Source organism: Larus michahellis, chromosome 5 (genome assembly GCF_964199755.1).
Source record: "Larus michahellis chromosome 5, bLarMic1.1, whole genome shotgun sequence".
Taxonomy (NCBI): domain Eukaryota; kingdom Metazoa; phylum Chordata; class Aves; order Charadriiformes; family Laridae; genus Larus; species Larus michahellis.
The window spans coordinates 13,823,143-13,840,361 of NC_133900.1; the positions used below are offsets into that span (position 1 = coordinate 13,823,143).

Here is a 17,219-nt window from a genome sequence, read left to right on the forward strand (position 1 = left end):
GGGTGGGAATGCAGCTTATATGGCAAGCTGCCTTGTGATTGTAAGTCCTTGATGCTTTGTGGCTGTGGGGTGACGGAAGGCACTGCCTCTAACTAGAAAGCAAGCGCTCTGCGTAGCTTACTAACTTGACTGTAAAAAGATGCCATTTGCTCTTTAGTGTCCCTAAGGCTCACTGCGTGATCTCAAGAAGCCAATGGACTTTGTGTCCTGCTCCAGTTTTTCTGTCTTGTGAGGAAGTCTACTGATTCCTCCTAATTACAAGAGAGATGGATTTTTTTTTTTTCTTCCCCATTTCTCAAGCTGTAGTAGACTCTGAAAATGAGTAAGCATGGTAGATGTTTCTATGGGGGCTCCAAAACCACAACAAGGCTCTGAGCTGTCTTTATGAATACACAGCTAAAATGCTCAACCTGAAACATATTTTGCCTTCCAGACTGCTTAGAGTTGTTTTTCTTGGCCATTCCCAACTTTCTATACCTGCATAGGTCCAGACTGCATTTGATCGTTATATTTTTGATCAAGATAACATAAGAACATGAGTTCCAATTGCTTTTCCTTAAATAGACTTCTACTGAACTTAAACTCTTAAAGTACTGAAGTGTTGAGGTGGGAGGTAACCAGACTGCTTACTGGTGCAGAGGAAGACGCTCTGTACTCTGAGCTAACAAAAAATGATGTGGATAAGGTTAGGGCAGTATTGAGCCCTAACAAACAGGTCCTAGGGGCAGGATAAGATTACATGAACTTCTAGCAAGCTCATGTCTGTCTGCAAAATATTATGTTTCCAGAGATGGGAGCAGGAACAAAAACCACAAAGTTTTTCTTCTGAAATATGGTTGTGAACTTTAGAAGTAACACACTGGTAATGTTTTAATACAGCCCTATGGCATTCTTTCATGTCTTGAAAGATTTTTATTTGCTAGCAGCTAAATCTAGATTCTGCTGTCTGTTCAGACTTACCTGATTAATGGAACTAATCCTGCCAAACTACGTGTTTTCATGCAATATACTTTAAATATCCAAAACTATAAATTGAGTACAAGTGTCCACAAAAAAATTCTGTGAGGATTCTCTATCAACATCTTTCCCTCAGGCATACCCTGATATTCATTCAGCATTAGCTTGAGGATAGATTAGAAAGGGTTGGACTATATCTTCTGTGGCTCTTTTGTTTGTGTGGGGTTGTTTTGGTTGGGTTGTTTTGGTGTGTTTTTGTGGGTTTCCCCGCCCTGTATTAGATCAATGGTTGGCAAATGTGCGTGGTAGGATATTGAATACTTATCTGTGTTCCACTTCTCCATTTTTCTCTAAATCTGCTTAGGAGAAGTCAATAGTATTTCTCTAGAGCCTATCAACTGCTCATTTTTATTTTTTGGGGGAGGGGTGTGTGTGTTTGCCTATTACCATAAGTCAACAGATACCTGGCAAAACGTGTAACGTTTGGGGGATTAAAATCCTGTAATGATGTTTTTAAAAGCTTTCTCAATGTTCACACTCTTGTGTAGTTTCTACTAGTCCATAATTGGCATCATATTGCTTAACTCATGCTTGAGGTAGTTGTGTTTTGGTTTTTTGTTTTGTTTTTTTAATTAAAAAAAAAAACAAAAAAAACACAACAAAAAAAGTCCCAAAGAAACAAACAAAACAAACTCTTTGCTCTTCTGTATTCTCATTAAGGCTTTCTTTTGGGAGGGGTTAGGAGGGACAACTGAGTTGTGTCAGCACTTTCATTTTGGCATTCTTAGAAGACAACCTGACTGTACAGTAAAGAGTAAAATTTTGTTATGTATTTTCAATACTTGAAATACTCCAAATACCAAGTTAACAAGAAAACACCCACACATGTTCCCTGGTTGATACTAAAAGGCCAAAATTATGCTCTAGTGTAATATTTCAATGGGTAATCTAAGCACTATTAAGAAAGAACAGCTTTACAAATTAAAAGACTGTTTGAATGTGTCTGTTCTTTCATATAGAAAAACTTGAGATACCTATTAAGAGTTTATACTTGAATTAAAGTGAGGTGAAGTTGGAGTATGGATTGTTTTAGCTGGAAGAGGAAGTAAAATGGAGTGTGTGAATAAATTAGTAATAGCATTGGAGTAAACTGGTTGCAATAAAGCACGTAGATGTTTTTCTCTGCATATTTCTCTGGGTTTCGTGTTTCCAAATGTCAGCATGCAATCTGAATGCAGATATTACAAATGTTGTGGGTTCCCTCACCCCTGGGGAATCTTGCATCTTTTAATGTCATGTCATGAATTACAGGTGATCCTTTCAGTCATAAATTCTGAATTCCAATAACCGTAAACCCTAGAAAAACTCTTGCTACTTACAGCCATAGTATTGTCTCGTAGGGAATAAGAGCAAAGCCTGAATCTTGAACCTTCCAACGGTCAGTTTCAGTCTTTGCTGTTTAAGTTTGACTGGTTGCAGATGATCTTTAGTTCAGCTAGAAGAGGATGTTACACAGTCTGAATGACTTATGCAAGGGATTGTTGGAAAGCAGTAGTTCACGGGAGATCAGACTCTTGATCCCAGCCATGACTGCAAGAAAAATGTGACTTAAAGGTGAGGAATGAGATCGCCAAAGAATACTCAGAAGCAGTATCAATGAAAGGTGGAATTTGGCCTAGAGAGGTGGTACAAAATCAGAGGAGAATTTTGACAGAATCACATAGTCAAGATTAATACTTATGTGAATGTATTTGGGTTTTTCTCTTGCATAGTGGTAAGAATAGAGTACGCCCTGCTATGAATAGCTCTGTTACATCTTATAAACATCTCCAGAGATGAAACAATGAAGAAAAGAGAATCTGTTCTGAAAGCTTAAAATCTTAAAAGTCTGAAAATGGGTAGAACAGGAGAGCTGTTCAGATACAATGGCCTTATTCATGGTAGAAACCTCATAATAACCTTGGCAGTTTTAGGGCAAAATTTTCTATATGGTTGACTTTGGCACCAGTTTTCTGATTTTTGGCATTCCTAAAGTAGTTTAAAATATCACATTGAATTGAAAACAGAGTTTGCTCTTAGTTGTGGAGATTTCCACTGTATACATCTATACCAATTATTCAAAGATGAGAAATAATTTCATGATTTTTGAAGGACGTATTTAATTGCTGCTTCCAGTTAGGAAAGATTGATCTCCAGCGTACTTCCAGTGTTTTTGTTTCAAAAAGGCTATGAGTAGATGCAAATTGAGATTGCTGTGTTCTTTTCTACCTTGCTCAGAAAGGTGCAGCTTTTTTTGGATTGAGTGGATTTTATAACCCTCAAAACAGTAAATATTTTTTTTCCTGGCAAAGGTGCCAAAATTGTCAAAAGAATATCTCTGCTAATGTTAGAGGATGTTTCCCCTACTGCGCCAGTGAAACCAGGATTCCACAACTCTTCACTATCTCAGTAACAACATACTCCACTCAGAATCCCAAATTCTTTGCTTTTAGTTTGAGCGCTATTTTTTTTTTTAAGCTGTGCTTGTATGCAGTGACATAGATGCAGTGTCTCCTTGCTGTATACCTGCTCACTGCCTCCCCAAAGGCTTATTCCCTGTGCATGTTTACCAATGTTAATGTGAGTTCAGGTGTGATGGAATGTATTTCCAGTATTCCTCATCCCAGCATAGGATGTGCTGTCTTACATTTATCCTCTTTACGCTGGGAAAGAATCCTTTCCATGGAAGAATCTCTCTTTAAAAAATCCAAAACAAAAGAAAAAAACAAACCGAACGAACAACACTGCTGTGGATTCACTGAAGCTTACTTTGAACTTAGAAGTCAAGAGCACGCAAATCCTGAAGTCTTAATGAAACATTCGAAGTATTTGCCCAACTCAAACATGTAAGCTAAATCTTTTTGCTTCACAAGGACACTCCCTTGCTTAAAGTTAGGTACGGGTCTTTAAGTATTCTTGCTGGGTTTTGTCTCTTGTAAACCATGTTCCAGCTGCTGTCCCTTATTTATGAGTACAGATAGCTCAGTAACATTCTTTTTCCTTTAGCAGAATACTTAAGAGAGCCAAATGAACTGTTTTTAAATCCTGCTGGTTAAAGAAGGCTTTAAACTAGAATGTGATTTTTTTCAGAGATAAGGTAGCATCATCTTTATCTGACCTGGCTAGACATGAACATCAAAGCTCCATAAAGGTAAGGAATGTGATACTCCGATTATGCTAAGAGAATGCTTGCAATAAACCAAATTATTCAGTGCAGTCACTCCATCAAGCGGATACGAGGTATCTCTGTTAACAAATCCACTGCAGTGCATAACATCCTACGGGTTCTCATATACTATGGCATATGCTGGTATTACTGTTATATGATAACCAGTGAAAATTGCCATCTTTTTTCGTTAACCGGAAAGAAAGCAAATTAAGTTAGTTCTATCTGCTTTGCACTGGTGTTTCTGTTTTGGAATGCATTTAGGTTTTTTTCTTCATACTTTCAGAAGAAACACTTTTATGTGTTCTAGAATCATAGAATGGTTTGGGTTGGAAAGGACCTTAAAGATCATCTAGTTCCAACCCCCCTGCCATGGGCAGGGACACCTTCCCCTCTACTCTGCCCTGGTGAGGCCGCACCTGGAGTACTGTGTCCAGTTCTGGGCTCCTGGTTCAAGAAGGACAGGGAACTGCTGGAGAGGGTACAGCAGAGAGCAACCAAGATGATTAGGAGACCGGAACACCTTTTTTATGAAGAAAGGCTGAGGGATTTGGGTCTCTTCAGTTTGGAAAAAAGACAGCTGAGAGGGGACCTTATCAACACTTATAAATACTTAAAGGGTGGGTATCGGGAGGATGGGGCCAGGCTCTTTTCAGTGGTGCCCAGCGACAGGACAAGAGGTAATGGGCACAAACTTGAGCATAGGAAGTTCCACCTAAACATGAGGAGGAACTTCTTTACTTTGAGGGTGGCAGAGCCCTGGCACAGGCTGCCCAGAGAGGTGGTGGAGTCTCCAACTCTGGAGACATTCAAAACCAGCCTGGACGCGTTCCTGTGCAACCTGCTCTGGGTGACCCTGCTCTGGCAGGGGGGTTGGACTAGATGATCTCCAGAGGTACCTTCCAACCCTATGATTCTATGATTCTACTAGACCAAGAGGCTCTTACTGCTGTCTTTACCTACCTAATGAAAAGTTATAGGGAAGGCAGATCCAGGCTCTTGCTGGTGTTCACAGTCAAAGACCAAGAGGAATTCACATGTCACATCAAGAAAAATTCTGATTGTGCTCTCTTTTTCATTATAAATATAGCAGTCCTTATTGTCAAATCAGTCCCACCACCACTTTGCTTCCAGAAGGGTTTATCTCTGTGCCCTGTAACTATACAGAATTTGTAGTGTAGAAGTTATAAATCCATGCTTGAATGTCCCAGTTTAACTGTTGCATATCAGGAAGAAAAATCTAAGTCCGCTTCTTAGTCTAAGCTGTGTGAATAACACCAGGGAGGGGGGAAACATGTCTAAAGAAAACCATGCAGTTAAATCCTGAATGTCCTGTGCCTGACTGATTAATTTTAAAGTTGTTTTCATCACCCTGAAAAGTGGCCTGTGCTTTTCTGGCGTGAAGAGGGAAAACAGCTCAAATTGAAAAGATAAGTAAGTTGTTACATGGTCAGTGTGGGGACTGTGGATTTGACTCTGAACATAAACAAGCTTTTTCCTCATCGCTTAGTGCTCTAAGGCCAGTGTAGCTGTTCTAAATAGGAACCATGTGTACAAGGTTAAGGAGGCAGCTTCTAATCTGACAGACTGATTTGTAGGTATGTGATGTTGTCTGATGTCAACCAAAGTTGCATATCTGTATTGCAGGGTGAGGATGGTTGGGTTTTGTTTTTCTCCCCTTTCTCTGGGTCTGAGAAGGCAACTTGAGCTTGCTGCACAAAATTATGTGTTTGAGGAACAAAAGGGTTCTTTTTGCCATTCCACCTATGTGCCAATACTTGGAAAAATCTTGGTATACTCTTTGCCTTATGCTAGCAATAGACTTCTGTGAGGTTCTTTGGCATCAAGAAAGTTAGGGATGTCAGTTTTGGCTCAGTGCTTAGAAGATAAATTCCTGAAGTTGCATAGCTAGGCTTCCCTTTGTGTTTGCCTTGATTAATAGGCTATACATAGCATAAAACAGAGCGACTAACCAGTGCAAGTAGATCTGAAACATGTGTAAAACTTGATTCCTGTAAGCACCTTAAACTTCAAAAATTCTTCTAAATAAGAACCAAAATGGGCGAGTCAGTTGGTGACTCACAGATTTAAGCACTGCTGCTTTTAAGGGGGGGGATCATCAGGGCACTCCTTCACCTAAGGGGAAAAAATATGAGCGTGGTTATTCCTCATTGTATTTTAAGGACATTAAACACAATACAACTGACTCCTAGTTGAAGTATAATCTCTTAAAGTATTTATTTTCACTGGCACTCAATTCATTTTGATTGCCAACTGTGGAAGGTTGATAGATTTGCCTGCAAAGTTTATAGCCAGCTGCTTGAAAGGAAAAGAGTTTTTAAAGTCTTAACAATACTAATGGGGATTCACTCCTCAGCTCCGAGAGAAGAAAATGTCAACAGTGGCAGAAAGCGTTATTGTGGAACTGCAGTTTTCCCAGGCAGAATTTCTAGAAAGATAATGGCCTTAACTCATAAGGTAACCAATGAGAATTACTAGTAGTGCTCTACTGCACAAATGCCATGTTACAGTTTTATCATTCTATTTGCTACAAAAAGGCAGGTTAAGGGACAGAGTTCCCAAAGTTTGAGTTTGCACAACTGTGTATGTGATATTATCCTGAATTTGCATGTGTACCTAAGGTACAAGTAGGTTATCAGGTTACTAGTGGCCACTTGGATGTCTAACTGTACCACAGATAACCTGAAAAACCAAAAGTTAGAACTTGGGCTCCCCAAATTGAAGGGTTTTTAGTACACACTTTGAACGTGGAGGTCTCTAATAGGCATATTTAAATGGCTATACTTGTGCAGTAGTGTGGGGGGAACCATTCTCAGAAAAACTTAGTTGACTGTTTATTAAAGTTACAGTTGTCTCTGAAATCATGAATGGGGCAGCAGCATTAATGATATCCCTCAAGAAAATATTAGCATTTCTAGTAAAAAGATGACAGGTTATTTACCCCAAAAGTAAAACACAGAGGTTTTAAAAGACCAACTAGATCCCCACACTCTAAAGGCTCATTTCCTTTTCTTAGTAAAAAGTATTGTCAGAGGCCCAATTAGATGGAAGTGATACATTAACACTCAGAGAGCTATGAGTTATCCGAACACTTCTTACTTTCAGCAGTGTTTGCTGCACTCATTGGTTGTTTATATTGTGATAAGGCCTAGAGACAACGTGCATTAGACACATGGAAGTATGTCCCCGCCTTTAGGATTAGGAAGGAATGAGAAATAGCAGATGTCCAAGACAAATATATGTGTCAGAATACAGAATAATGTCAGAATAAGAAAAATACTGTGATATACAGCATCTTACTCTGTCAGGCTGAAACGCTACAGCTCGTCCCTTGCCATGTAATGGTTTCAGTTAATTGTGTCCCTAATGGAAGCTACGAGATGGGATTTGAAACAAAACATAGGCAACTTTGCAGCATTGGCTCCAGTAAGAGTGCCATGAGAGAAGACGTGAGCGTGCTGCTTGGATGAATGTAGAATTTTGTGAACACTGGTGATAAGACTGTCAGGTGTCACAGCACAAGTCACCACCTGGGTCTTAAAGGATATTTACCTTGTGTAGAACCGGTCTAGACTGCCTGTAAGAATGGATATCCACCAGGATAAACTAAGCTGGCTTCTAAAAAATATTTTATTAATAACAATTTATACCCACTTCAAAAAGATGTACCTGGCATACATTTTATCTTCACAGCCTAGTTTAGTACAGATAGGGTCATAATTCTTGTTCTCCTTGGGAAACAGAAAAACGATCAGAAGACAAGAGAAAAAAAAAGAGAAAAATGCAAAAGCATCATTAATACCTACACAGCAAGATGAAGGAAAAATGTTCTCTTGGTAATTGGAGTTTTTGTGTGTTCGGAGGGGAGGGGCTTTCTTTGCTTCTTGCTGGAGTTAACAGATCTTTTCCTCTTGTAGTTATGCGAACTGTCTATAAATGTTACTTTCAAAGGCTTTTTTTTTTTTTTTTTTGTTAAATTCGGGTTTTGTTCTGTTTAAATAGGCTACCGGCATGATCCTCTCTGTCCTTTTAATATACCCACTGGTGATATTGAACAAAGGAAGAACATTCCGTATCTATATCCCTAAAAAGGAGTGCCAAAAATGAAAAGCAAGCTGAAAGGAAAAATAAATCCTAGTCTCCAACGTTTCCTCTTCAGTGAGACCAAGATACGTGAATTGAGTTATCAAACTGCTGAGACAGGCGTATGTTATGCATTATGTCCTGCAGGATATACTGCAGATTGAAATACAGAATAGGTTTGCTTGGGATTTTTTGCTTTGTTTGAACAGTTGATGTGTGTTGTTTATTCCTTTTGCACGTCTTCAGATAAACATCTCTCTACAGGTATGGTTCTCTCTGCTTAGGAAGACTTGATTTATGCTGCCTTTCTTTTTGCCATTATGTTGAAATTGGAATAGGACTATGGGCAAAATAGCAAACTGAAAATGGCAGGAGTAGAACACACATATTTAATGCAGTAGTCTTTCCCTGTGGGCTTTCTGATTAAGGTAGGTGGCCTAATAGATTCAGTATGACTGGACAGCCTGCATGAAATGCATCCTTAACTGTGTGGCAAAAGCAAGACTGCAGTTTAGTCTCATCCTCTTAGGGAAAAAAAAAAAAAAGAAGACGGAGAGAGCGCGAGCATGGTGATATGTTACTACCTTTACTACTCATTTCTCTGGTTAGGTTTCTTTTCAGAAACAGTCTTTCACTTGTCAAAGTAAATAAGAGTCTTTGATAGCAGATGTGATGGGAGGTAAGATCAGCTACAAACTGGACTGAATCTAGGATGGCCAGAGGGAGAACTGAGGATTCTCCTTGCTCATCAGGTTAAGGTCACCATTATAGGCACTGTGGTGTGATGCCTGCCTAACATCCACACCAGAAAGAGTGCAAGACTAAGGTGCACTGCATGCCTGCTATACTCTGTGTCTCATCTTCAAATGCAGTTTCTAGAAAGTGGGTTGGAACCCCCTTGGCCAAAAGGCAACGCTGGCTTTGCATTTCCAACTTTTGGGGGGAAAATTTCTCAGTGCTTGTCTGTTCTCTGTGTGATGATCTGGCCCCTCACGAGATTAATGTGATCGTGTTGATGTATATTTTAGTTGTCTTCTGTGCACAATGAGTGGTACAGGACCTTTGGGGATTTAAGTGCTGTTCTGCCTGATCTCTGCATCTGATCGCTTCTGGACACATACAGAAAGCGCTTGCATGGCACCCTAGGAGCTCCCAGGTCAAAGACGACAAGTGCGTAGTCAGCACAGAACAGCCCTGAGCAGGGGAATGGAGTCTGGTGTCCAGCATTTGCCTAAGTTCTATGTCTCAGCGCTATCTATTGTATCCATGATCCTTGTTAGCAGCAATACTTAGAAAGATTTTTATCCACTGCAGTTGCCTGCTGCGTGCACTAAACTTTTTTTGTTGGATATTACCGGGATTGTACATCATGCCTATGCAATGATTGCCACCTCAGCAGGGGATGTCTGGAGTAAACAAAGGTTGAGTTTGGTCCTAAGTATACAGCGCAAACTATTCAGGTAAATTGCTTGTGTATGTTATGAATTTATTAGCTTACCCAATGGTATTAACTGACTATAATGCAGTTAGATTTTTCATGTCTAATAACTGTCAAGTGATTAAGTGGTTTTCACTAGCATAATTGCTCAGCTTTTTACATTTGTGTCAGAGAACCTCAAACCACTTTGAGACAGCTTACATGGTAGCTCAACCTTTCACGTAAATGGCTTATTCCCTTTTCCCACCTCTCCAATATACTGTTAAATGAGAATATTTTATTGCAATTGCTCTATGTGCTTGCTTGCTCTGATTCTCTCCATCAATATCTTTAATTTTTGAAATGCTGCAATTATATGCATTTTCTCTGTGATAAAGCTGAAGAAGTGAGCCTCAAGGAACTCAGAAAATCAGTTTTTATTCCTGTAGAGTTGAAAGCTGCCCTACTGTTTTCTTAAAGCTAAATGTACCTATTCATATAAATAATGTTAGGGATTGAGTGAGGGGAACAGTGTACAATTTCTATTTTACATATTTTATTTCATTTTCTATAACTACCATAAGGCTTTCTGTTGGCATAAACAATACATTTGCTTCAAATCATTGTTTTCAAAGTCTAAGCTGTAAATTATTTATGATTATTATTCCTGGTAATATAGGTATGCAATCACATGGGATGCTCCATCAGGAGCACGATACTAAAATGTGACCAGATTATGCAATATGTAAATCATGGTAATATAGGTAAATAATGCAAATAGGTAAAGTGAGGATTACAGTATAAATAAGTGATGACATCACAGTGTACTTCAGTGTTATTTGTCAATATTAAACAACTAAACTGAAAGATGTTTGTAAGGAATAGTCAAAGGAAAGTATTGTAGTGATACATTTAATCTGTCCAAGGTACAGGCCATCCCCAGAGTATTTGAGTATGTTTCATGGAGTTTTGCATCCTGTCTGCAGACTAGCCTGAGAGAGACATAAGCTTTTTGTGACACACGCTTGAATAATCAATTCGATAGTGGCTGTACGTGAGGGTATGGTGCCGATCCGTGCCTTTGTGTCGAAGATTAGTGTTGAAACTAGAATGCAGAACAATTATTCCACTATACTATACATAGTCAATGAAAGACAAGCACTTTCAGAAACATTGCAAACCGGGATAAAGCGTGAATGGATGGAAAGAAATGTGGTGTTAGAAATAATACTGTAGAAGGCGGTAATGTGTATTAGGGAATGTCACGTAACTCCATCGAAGTCAGAGCCCGTTAGACCCCTGCCCTGGTTTGAGATAAATCTCTTTACCTACCTATCTCTCCTCTCTTTGGAGACAGAGTTGGGGGAGAGCATCTGTTGCGCGCTTCAGTGGTCAGTTCGGCCCAAACCATGGCAACCCTTAAATCACTCCCTCAGTAGAAATGTTTTTGCCTCTGATGTCCACCACTTGGAGCTAACAGTTCACAGTAAACGTGCCACGTGCAGTCCTATAACCTCCTGCTGACATAAATGAAAATGCTCCCTTTGAGGAAAAAAATAAATGCCAAAGCATGCCCTCACTTACTGAACATTTCATGGAAAGACGCTGTTGAAAGGAAAATTGAAAAATGAAATAAAGAAATAAAAACATTTCTGGGTGAATTTTTAGCTATGTGGCTTGAAATTTGGCAACCATTTGGAAAATATACCACATGGGACCTTAGAGGGGTTGCTCACAGAGGTAAAAATATTAATGTAGTGGTTGGGCTCTCACCCCGGAAAAGAAGCACGTGTTACTTTTTGCTGTGCATTCATAGAAGGGAAAGCGAAAAGGCATAAGGCTGAGGAAGAGAGAGCACCACTAGCGTGCAGAGCATGGCTGACTGAGATTTGGGCATGTCAGTTCAGGGCAGGTTGAGCTGCAGTCTCTCTGCAGCTGGGTGATTGCCTTCACAGGCATTCCCTAACATTGCCAGCGAGCACCCACCCGCCGCTGTTCCACTGAAATCCTGGCAAGAACGCAGGCCTCCATTTTAGTGTTTTTCCAGCAGCAGAAGTTAGTAGGGCACGTTCTCGTCTTGGCTTACACTGGAAACGATGACGGCTGCAATCTGCATAACGTTACTGCTACTATTTATTCTTACGTTAAAAAACAGAAAAGTGAATGCCCACTAATGCAACTGTTTACAGCTCTGCCACAGGCTATAATTAGGTCTGAAAGGGCAAATGGGAGTGATACCTTCTAAATGTGGAGGTATAAGATGGAAAACATGTTGCTGACCTTACCTTTTGGTTTGTTCTTGCTTTAAGGAGAGATGTGTCAGGTTCCCTTTCAGCGTATGCATTTCTAAGCAAGAATAGGTACATTTATTTTGTTACCAGTGAGGATATAATTTGCATATTGAAAATTTCAGCCTAAATCTATCTAGCAATTTACTAGCTGAGCTTTTTATAGTCTATAAAGGGACCTCATTAAATAATGTTTGGCTAATTCAGGAATTCTATATTTTGAACAAACAGGGCCCATGCTTCATAGCTCCTGACAAAGGTTCCTTAGCAGAGGCACCCAGCTACAGGTGTCTCATCAAGACCGTCCTCCCCCTGCCCCTAAACACACCAGAGTGTGTTCACGGGATCATTTCAAAGTGCAATCGGGAATAAAGTAACATTTGTCAAAAGAACAAAACCATGTTTTGTTACATACTAGTCTGTTGGTTTTTTCCTAATGTATCTGCTCACTTAAGGGTTGATTTACAGAATTTCTGCGGCTCACAATCGGACTTAAAATCTCTACGTCCAGTTAGTTCTCTGAAGCAATATATCATTCAGAGTGCTTTAGAAAGGAGACATCTGGTTTTAATCTTAAAAATCAATGGCCTAATATGGCCCAGGGCTTTCAAACATTAATTTTCAATAGGTTCCTTTTTTTTTCCCCCCTTCATATCTGTTGTTAAGTGATAGACCTTTTCTGCCACAAAGCATGCATAAATTAAAATGCACGAGTAGAAATATGCTTGTACTGTATGATGTGCACATTAGTGTTTTTTGGAAACAAGACATCCTTTCGCTCGAGTCAAACTTGCAAGTCTTGCCCCTTGGCATGAGCCCCTCCAATTCTCAGAGGGCATAAAGCTGGGTTTGGTTTTTTAATTTATTTTTTTTTTAAGTAAGCCATAATAAAATTGATACCATGTGATGTAAAGACTTTTCAGCATGTTAAATATACTTATTTCTTTCAAGCTGAGAAGGATTGAGGTCAACATTTGTTTCAGATTTCCATCAATACCATCATTGCTGTGTAATAGCTGAAATGGTTCCATCCATCCCGTTATGGAGTTACTTTATTTCTTGACAAGAAGACATTAAGTGCAAAGCAAATTGGGGGTAGGGAGAATCAAAACTGTGTGAATTGTTTAACCTTCCACCACAGTTCAACAAAATTTAAAAAAAAACCAACAAACAAAACCAAAAAACCTTTGGCAAACTGCCTAGATTTTGTAAGGCTACTCATGCTTTGTAAGCCCCCAAAGATCACAGTGTTTCTGGCTCAAGGCTGAAACCACATTGAGCCAAAGCTGAAGAAAACTCTTCAACCGTGCTGAGTAAACAGTTCAAGGAACAGCTATTGGTCATGATGCTTTTAAATATTCTGTGTGAACTGGCTGCCACATCTCAGACAAAGATGAGCAGTAATCATAAATGCATTGTTTGACTTAAAACATGTCTAGATATCATGGTGGTGGTCAGCGGTAGGCAGAATATGGTGTCTGTTATTTCTGTCGAAACTGTGCGCTGGAAAAAGGAGCAAAATGATGAATCCACTAACTGCACAGTGATATTCCTTAAAACTCAGCTACATAAATCATCATGAAAAAATTGAAGCAAAAGCTTTTCCCTATAACAAGATTTCTGATTCTAACACTGTAGAACATGAGTTCCTTCTTGGAGCCTAGAAGATGTCATGGCCCAAAGCAAAATACTTCGTTCTGAAAAATGGTCCAGTGATTTTGAACTACTGACGAATTCAATTTTTTTTGTTTTGTTTTGTTCCCACCCCGCCCCCCCTCATTATCCTGTCTCTGAATGGCTAGGTCACAGTCAGAACCAGAGTTTCTTAGAGTAATTTCCAGAAAAGCTGAGTCAAGGCTTTTGAGTGCAAATAAAATCTTTAATTACAACAACCAATATCACTTGGGGAAAAAAAAAGTTATTGGAGAAAGGGCTTCAGTGCCCAAAGCTTTTTCCAAACTGTATTAATTTCACTACTGCAAAGATACTATTCTTCTGACCATCACAGCTGTAATGGTACTTGTATTTTAGATGATTCATCTCTAAACCAAAAAAAAAAATAAAAAAAAAAATCGTGCAATATTTAGTGCTTGAGGACAACCAAGGGCAATGAAGACTGCTCAATATCTGATCTTCAGAGGAGCGTTCTGATATTTGTGCAATGAATTTACATAGTATGTAGTAGCATAAGTAACTGCAAGCTTTTAACTGGCTGCTATTTTTCCTATTGAGGAAGAAATTTGACTCCTTACAAGAGCAGGAGTCGCTAGTTCCTTCCTTTTAAATGAAACCTGAAATTAGTCCATCATACTTAAATATCTATCCTTGGAGTATAGTCCACATTTAGTAGCATCCCTATCCTGGCTTTACTTTTGGTATGGTAATTTTATAAATTGATTGATCCTCTGTGCTCTGGAAATCACTGGAAATCTCTAACAATCTCTCTTTAATTAGAAATACACTACCTTTTCCACATGAGAAGGACGTAATGTCATATTAAAATCAAGAAGCGTGGGGATTTGTTAACTTTTTGAACTTCAAAAAAGTTCATGTTTAGTTCACATTTCAGGATAATATTTGAGATGGCTTGTGTTCAACTCAATCTCTTATGAAACTAGAATGTTAGGGACCCATTCCTTTATATTTTGCACAGGGAATACAAAGTCCTAACACTGCTATGAGGGCAGGCTGAGAGAGTTGGGGTTGTTCAGCCTGGAGAAGAGAAGGCTCCAGGGAAACCTTTACTGCAGCCTTTCAGTACTTGAAGGGGGCCTACAGGAAAGATGGGGACAAGCTTTTTAGCAGGGCCTGTTGTGACAGGACAAAGCGTAATGGTTTTAAACTAAAAGAGAGTAGATTTAGACTAGACAGAAGGAAGAATTTTTTTGCGATGAGGATGATGAGATGCTGGAAAAGGTTGCCCAGAGAGGTGGTTGATGTGCCATCCCTGGAAACGTTCCAGGTCGGGTTGGACAGGGCTCTGAGCAACCTGGTCTATGAAGATGTCCCTGCTCGTTGCAGGGGGCTTGGACTAGATGATCTTTAAAGGTCCCTTCCAACCCAAACCATTCTGTGATATTTGAGGCAAATGGTATGAACGTTAAAGGGGATGTTCAATCAGTCACATTTGAGCGAAGACAGAAAACACTAATTAAATGAATATTAAGAAGCTTACAAAACTTTGAGTTTTACTCATCACATGGAAAGTATGTTGATAATATATATAACACAAGTGAGGTATTTCATGGTGTAATGTCTACATATGTTGGTACCAGAAGTATTTGGTCTTCAGACGGGCTCAGCAAAATGCTCCTGAATCCTGCTGCCATAACACTGTAATGCATACCTTGTTATGTGCTGTACGTACAATCCACGTCACGGGACAAATATTTGTTATTAACAAAAGTTTCACACATGAGTTTCACCATCCATTTTCTGGTCAACTCCAATTTAACAACAATTTTATATTTTGCCTGCAGGCTAGAAAGCTAAGTTTGTGTCCATGTTTTCTGTTTTAGCTGTCATAGTCCAAAATGAACATTTTATTTTAAAAAGAACCTGGAAAAATTAACTCAGGGAAATTCAATTTATTCTGATGTTCTAAAAAAATAAGTCTAATAAAAATAGTTTGTTTATACTGTGCAATAAGCATAATGTAGTCTTCAATTTCATAGCAAATAGCGGAAGATGAACTTGAAAAAATGCCTTGTTTTTATAGTAATTATTATGGTGGTCATGTAAACATCAAAGTTCTCTGCTAGATTTAACTTTTCAGCGGACTGCAGTCCAAGATAGTTTCCCTGGATAAGCTCCGTATCTGTTGTGACTGCAGGGAGTAATTCTGACACCCAATGGCATTATAGGAAAATAAGTGCATGAAAACTGGGCATACGTGAAATATGTTGTCAGAGATGTGCTGGATCAGTCACTTTTACATATTTTTCACTGTTAGGTAAAATATTTTTTTCTATCAACAAATATCGGAGTGCCTCAACGTCATGTGTAAGTAGTGACAAAACTGAAATTTAGAGCGTGCAACCTTTTCTGTCTTAAGTGGTGTGGATTAAAATTACTGATACATGTGCTCAGAAGACACATACTGTTTACAAGGATATATCAGTAAGTTTTGATTGCTAGTGATATAACATATGTATGTAGTTAAAGTTCAGGGCAGGTAAGGTAATTAATTTGTGGGTGTTAATGTAACTGATGGACTCTGGAAGGCCTTTTAAACTCACTCTGTCCTCATTCCCATAACAACCTCCGACACTTTCTAAGATTTTCTGCTTTTGGGCTAAAGCTTCTCATGTTTCATTTGAACTCTGTTTGATTTTTGGATGGAGAAAATGGAGCAAAGGGAATGTAAATGCGTTAACATGTTTATGTTCCTCCCACGCACCCCTTCTTTTTAATGCATGTGTAGGAGGAATGAAGAAAAAGCCATAATTTCCTTTACTTGCTACAGCTTTCATTTCCTTTCCCAATGTGGAGGCAGAGACTGCAAGAAATAAAAAATATTATGCGTCATTTGTTGGGATTTTATGTTAAAGTTTTAGGGTTTGAGCTTTTTTTCCCAGAAAACAAGGTATGAAATATTGCCTCTGTAGGAAACACACATCTAAATCAATTCTTCCTCAGTCATCAAAGTCTCAGGCAAGAATGTGTGTGTAACACTAGGAACATGCTTAAACATTTTCCTGAAAACTTGTTGAATTGCAGGTTATATGAATTTTGATATAAACCTCATGCTGTGTTTGGTCAGGCAGGCAGCCAATTTTATTTTATTAAGACCCTCCATTCACCTACAGATATAGCGAAAAATAAAGGAGAGTATTTACTGAAATACAGGCTAGGAGTAGACCTCATGAGATCACAGTCAAGGCAGGCTGTGCTGTACCTGCATCAATCCTGACAACACTTCTCTCGTCTGTTCTTGAAGACTTCTCATGTCAGAAACTCTACAAATTTTTAGGTAATCTGTTCCAGAGCTTCACTAATCATACTACTAACAAGGAAGTGCTTTTTTTTTTTTTTTTCTTTTTTGTATGCCTGTGTCTGCCATGGGCACAGTGAACAAATAAATCTTTTTCTTCATCGCAGCAGCTTGTCTGTGGTTAAGATTGTTATCTTGTCCTTGCTAAAACCCACACTCAATATTCAAAGATTTTTCCAGTCGCTATTTTCAGCAGTTTCCAGAGTTGTACAGTCTCCTCTTAACTTCTATCTTTGATCCTTCAGGAAGGATGAT

At 39.0% G+C, this 17,219-nt stretch overlaps 1 protein-coding gene across 3 annotated transcripts in view; it reads left to right on the forward strand.

Annotated features, from left to right (window-relative positions):
* TTC29 (tetratricopeptide repeat domain 29) overlaps window positions 1-17,219 on the forward strand; it is a 279,336-nt gene that overhangs the window by 28,109 nt on the left and 234,008 nt on the right. Inside the window, exon 1 of one of the 3 annotated variants that reach the window (XM_074588977.1) lies at window positions 4,102-4,147. The exons of the other annotated variants lie outside the window; for them this stretch is intronic. The gene's annotated coding sequence lies outside the window, so the exon portion shown is untranslated. Of the gene's footprint in view, window positions 1-4,101; window positions 4,148-17,219 lie in introns of those variants that run through there. 3 annotated transcript variants of the gene reach the window in all.